Source organism: Schistocerca serialis, chromosome 2, assembly GCF_023864345.2.
Source record: "Schistocerca serialis cubense isolate TAMUIC-IGC-003099 chromosome 2, iqSchSeri2.2, whole genome shotgun sequence".
NCBI classification, from domain to species: domain Eukaryota; kingdom Metazoa; phylum Arthropoda; class Insecta; order Orthoptera; family Acrididae; genus Schistocerca; species Schistocerca serialis.
The window spans coordinates 887,070,471-887,076,263 of NC_064639.1; the positions used below are offsets into that span (position 1 = coordinate 887,070,471).

Sequence of the window (5,793 nt, forward strand, 5' to 3'; positions counted from 1 at the left end):
AGCGATATCAAACGAAAATTGTATGCTTACAATACGTAATGGTTCACACGGCAGTCTGGGAATAAAGATATCAGCATACAGGTTGCACATGTTTCGTTTTATGCAGCATACAGCGCATTGCATTTATCTCGACCGCCCCAAACAACGATTTCCCCACAAGCAAAATAAAAACTGCATCAAGCAAATGTTGTTCAGTTACCAGGGGGACATTTACCAGTATGACTGCCTCACTTATAACTTTGCCCGTTACGATGATATGAACAACAGCACATCATTTTTAAACAGAGTCCTCTATGTATTATATAGCCAACGGCCTTGCTGCAGTAGTAACATCGGTTCCCGTCAGATCACCGAGGTTAAGCGCTGTCGGGCTTGCCTAGGACTAGGATGGGTCACCGTCTGGGTCTCACGAGTGCTGTTGGCAAGTGGGATGCATTCAGACATTGTGAGGCAAATTGAGGAGCTACTTGATGGGGGTCACGAAAACTGACAACTGCCGGGGAGGCGGTATGCTGACCCCATGCCCTCCATATCTACATCTGGGGATGCCTGTAGGCTGAGGATGACACGGCGGTGGGTCGGTACCGTTGGGTCTCCAAGGCCTGTTCGGACGGACTTTAGTTTACATGTTTTATTTGGTAATCCACTTCACCTCCTGAACACCTGCTCAAAAACGTTTCGCAGTGTACCATTTACCAAATAAAAAATTTAGTGTGCTGTTCATAAAAGACATTTTTATTCTGAGTCATCAGTCTTCCGACTGGATCGATACGGCCCACCACGAATTCATCGCCTGCGCCAACCTCTTCATCTCATAGTAGCACTTGCAGCCCACAACCTCGATTATTTGTAAACCTAATCCAAACGTCACAAAAATGAGATCGACAGGAAGTGCAAAATGGCTAAGCAGGGATGGCTAGAGGACAAATGTAAGGATGTAGAGGCCTATCTCACTAGGTGTAAGATAGATACTGCCTACAGGAAAATTAAAGAGACCTTTGAAGAAAGGAGAACGACTTGTATGAATATCAAGGGCTCAGATGGAAACCCAGTTCTAAGCAAAGAAGGGAAAGCAGAAAGGTGGAAGGAGTATATAGAGGGTCCATACAAGGGCGATGTACTTGAGGACAATATTATGGAAATGGAAGAGGATGTAGATGAAGATGAAATGGGAGATATGATACTGCGTGAAGAGTTTGACAGAGCACTGAAAGACCTGAGTCGAAACAAGGCCCCCGGAGTAGACAACATTCCATTGGAACTACTGACGGCCTTGGGAGAGCCAGTCCTGACAAAACTCTACCATCTGGGGAGCAAGATGTATGAAACAGGCGAAATACCCTCAGACTTCAAGAAGAATATAATAATTCCAATCCCAAAGAAAGCCGGTGTTGACAGATGTGAAAATTACCGAACTATCAGTTTAATAAGTCACAGCTGCAAAATACTAACACGAATTCTTTACAGACGAATGGAAAAACTAGTAGAAGCCAACCTCGGGAAAGATCAGTTCGGATTCCGTAGAAACACTGGAACACTTGAGGCAATACTGACCTTACGACTTATCTTAGAAGAAAGATTAAGGAAAAGCAGACCTACGTTTCTAGCATTTGTAGACTTAGAGAAAGCTTTTGACAATGTTGATTGGAATACTCTCTTTCAAATTCTGAAGGTGGCAGGGGTAAATTACAGGGAGCGAAAGGCTATTTACAATGTGTACAGAAACCAGATGGCAGTTATAAGAGTCGAGGGACATGAAGGGGAAGCAGTGGTTAGGAAGGGAGTAAGACAGGGTTGTAGCCTCTCCCCGATGTTATTCAATCTGTATATTAAGCAAGCAGTTGTTGTTGTTGTGGTCTTCAGTCCTGAGACTGGTTTGATGCAGCTCTCCATGCTACTCTATCCTGTGCAAGCTTTTTCATCTCCCAGTACCTACTTCAACCTACATCCTTCTGAATCTGCTTAGTGTATTCATCTCTTGTCTCCCTCTACGATTTTTACCCTCCACGCTGCCCTCCAATACTAAATTGGTGATCCCTTGATGCCTCAGAACATGTCCTACGAACCGATCCCTTCTTCTGGTCAAGTTGTGCCACAATCTTCTCTTCTCCCCAATCCTATTCAATACTTCCTCATTAGTTATGTGATCTACCCATCTAATCTTCAGCATTCTTCTGTAGCACCACATTTCGAAAGCTTCTATTCTCTTCTTGTCCAAACTATTTATCGTCCATGTTTCACTTCCATACATGGCTACACTCCATACGAATACTTTCAGAAATGACTTCCTGACACTTAAATCAATACTGGATGTCAACAAATTTCTCTTCTTCAGAAACGCTTTCCTTGCCATTGCCAGCCTACATTTTATGTCCTCTCTACTTCGACCATCATCAGTTATTTTGCTCCCCAAATAGCAAAACTCCTTTACTACTTTAAGTGCCTCATTTCCTAATCTAATTCCCTCAGCATCACCCGACTTAATTAGACTACATTCCATTATCCTTGTTTTGCTTTTGTTGATGTTCATCTTATATCCTCCTTTCAAGACACTGTCCATTCCATTCAACTGCTCTTCCAAGTCCTTTGCTGTCTCTGACAGAATTACAATGTCATCGGCGAACCTCAAAGTTTTTATTTCTTCTCCATGAATTTTAATACCTACTCCGAATTTTTCTTTTGTTTCCTTTACTGCTTGCTCAATATACAGATTGAACAACATCGGGGAGAGGCTACAACCCTGTCTTACTCCCTTCCCAACCACTGCTTCCCTTTCATGTCCCTCGACTCTTATAACTGCCATCTGCTTTCTGTACAAATTGTAAATAGCCTTTCGCTCCCTGTATTTTACCCCTGCCACCTTTAGAATTTGAAAGAGATATTCCAGTCAACGTTGTCAAAAGCTTTCTCTAAGTCTACAAATGCTAGAAACGTAGGTTCGCCTTTCCTTAATCTTTCTTCTAAGATAAGTCGTAAGGTCAGTATTGCCTCACGTGTTCCAGTGTTTCTACGGAATCCAAACTGATCTTCCCCGAGGTTGGCTTCTACTAGTTTTTCCATTCGTCTGTAAAGTATTCGTGTTAGTATTTTGCAGCTGTGACCTATTAAGCTGATAGTTCGGTAATTTTCACATCTGTCAACACCTGCTTTCTTTGGGATTGGAATTATTATATTCTTCTTGAAGTCTGAGGGTATTTCGCCTGTTTCATACATCTTGCTCACCAGATGGTAGAGTTTTGTCAGGACTGGCTCTCCCACGGCCGTCAGTAGTTCCAATGGAATATTGTCTACTCCGGGGGCCTTGTTTCGACTCAGGTCTTTCAGTGCTCTGTCAAACTCTTCACGCAGTATCATATCTCCCATTTCATCTTCATCTACATCCTCTTCCATTTCCATAATATTGTCCTCAAGTACATCGCCCTTGTATAGACCCTCTATATACTCCTCCCACCTTTCTGCTTTCCCTTCTTTGCTTAGAACTGGGTTTCCATCTGAGCTCTTGATATTCATACAAGTCGTTCTCTTATCTCCAAAAGTCTCTTTAATTTTCCTGTAGGCGGTATCTATATTACCCCTAGTGAGATAGGCCTCTACATCCTTACATTTGTCCTCTAGCCATCCCTGCTTAGCCATTTTGCACTTCCTGTCGATCTCATTTTTGAGACGTTTGTATTCCTTTTTGCCTGTTTCACTTACTGCATTTTTATATTTTCTCCTTTCATCAATTAAATTCAATATTTCTTCTGTTACCCAAGGATTTCTACTAGCTCTCGTCTTTTTACCTACTTGAACCTCTGCTGCCTTCACTACTTCATCCCTCAAAGCTACCCATTCTTCTTCTACTGTATTTATTTCCCCCATTCCTGTCAATTGCTCCCTTATGCTCTCCCTGAATCTCTGTACAACCTCTGGTTCTTTTAGTTTATCCAGGTCCCATCTCCTTAAATTCTCACCTTTTTGCAGTTTCTTCAGTTTTAATCTACAGGTCATAACCAATAGATTGTGGTCAGAGTCCACATCTGCCCCTGGAAATGTCTTACAATTTAAAACCTGGTTCCTAAATCTCTGTCTTACCATTATATAATCTATCTGATACCTTTTAGTATCTCCAGGGTTCTTCCATGTATACAACCTTCTTTCATGATTCTTAAACCAAGTGTTAGTTATGATTATGTTGTGCTCTGTGCAAAATTCTACCAGGCGGCTTCCTCTTTCATTTCTGTCCGCCAATCCATATTCACCTACTATGTTTCCTTCTCTCCCTTTTCCTACACTCGAATTCCAGTCACCCATGACTATTAAATTTTCGTCTCCCTTCACAATCTGAATAATTTCTTTTATTTCATCATACATTTCTTCAATTTCTTCCTCATCTGCAGAGCTAGTTGGCATATAAACTTGTACTACTGTAGTAGGTGTGGGCTTCGTATCTATCTTGGCCACAATAATGCGTTCACTATGCTGTTTGTAGTAGCTTTCCCGTATTCCTATTTTCCTATTCATTATTAAACCTACTCCTGCATTACCCCTATTTGATTTTGTGTTTATAACCCTGTATTCACCTGACCAGAAGTCTTGTTCCTCCTGCCACCAAACTTCACTAATTCCCATTATATCTAACTTCAACCTATCCATTTCCCTTTTTAAATTTTCTAACCTACCTGCCCGATTAAGGGATCTGACATTCCACGCTCCGATCCGTAGAACGCCAGTTTTCTTTCTCCTGATAACGATAAGCAGTAAAGGAAACAAAAGAAAAATTCGGAGTAGGTATTAAAATCCATGGAGAAGAAATAAAAACTTTGAGGTTCGCCGATGACATTGTAATTCTGTCAGAGACAGCAAAGGACTTGGAAGAGCAGTTGAATTGAATGGACAGTGTCTCGAAAGGAGGATATAAGATGAACATCAACAGAAGAAAAACAAGGATAATGGAATGTAGTCTAATTAAGTCGGGTGATGCTGAGGGAATTAGAGTAGGAAATGAGACACTTAAAGTAGTAAAGGAGTTTTGCTATTTGGGGAGCAAAATAACTGATGGTCGAAGTAGAGAGGATATAAAATGTAGACTGGCAATGGCAAGGAAAGCGTTTCTGAAGCAGAGAAATTTGTTAACATCGAGTATAGATTTAAGTGTCAGGAAGTCATTTCTGAAAGTATTTGTCTAGAGTGTAGCCATGTATAGAAGTGAAACATGGACGATAAATAGTTTGGACAAGAAGAGAATAGAAGCTTTCGAAATGTGGTGCTACAGAAGAATGCTGAAGATTAGATGGGTAGATCACATAACTAGTGAGGAAGTATTGAATAGAATTGGGGAGAAGAGAAGTTTGTGGCACAACTTGACCAGAAGAAGGGATTGGTTGGTAGGACATGTTCTAAGGCATCAAGGGATCACCAATTTAGTATTGGAGGGCAGCGTGGAGGGTAAAAATCGTAGAGGGAGACCAAGAGATGAATACACTAAGCAGATTCAGAAGGATGTAGGTTGCAGTTGGTACTGGGAGATGAAAAAGCTTGCACAGGATAGAGTAGCATGGAGAGCTGCATCAAACCAGTCTCAGGACTGAAGACCACAACAACGACAACAATCCAATCTTTGTTCCCCCTAACAGCTTTTATCCTTTACAGCTATCTCTGGTATCCGCCATGGAAGTCGTTACTTATCACATGTGCTATCATTCTACCCTTCCTTCTTGTTAGTGTTTTGAATATTTTCTTTTCTTCGCCGATTCTGCGGGAAATTTCCTCGTTTCCGAAATGTGTTTTTAGCACCGTATCTCAAACGCTTCG

The 5,793-nt window shown here is 41.4% G+C and overlaps 1 pseudogene; it reads left to right on the forward strand.

Moving 5' to 3' along the window:
* The first annotated feature begins 305 nt into the window (after positions 1-305).
* LOC126459480 (5S ribosomal RNA) lies at positions 306-424 on the forward strand (annotated as a pseudogene).
* Positions 425-5,793: the final 5,369 nt, after the last annotated feature.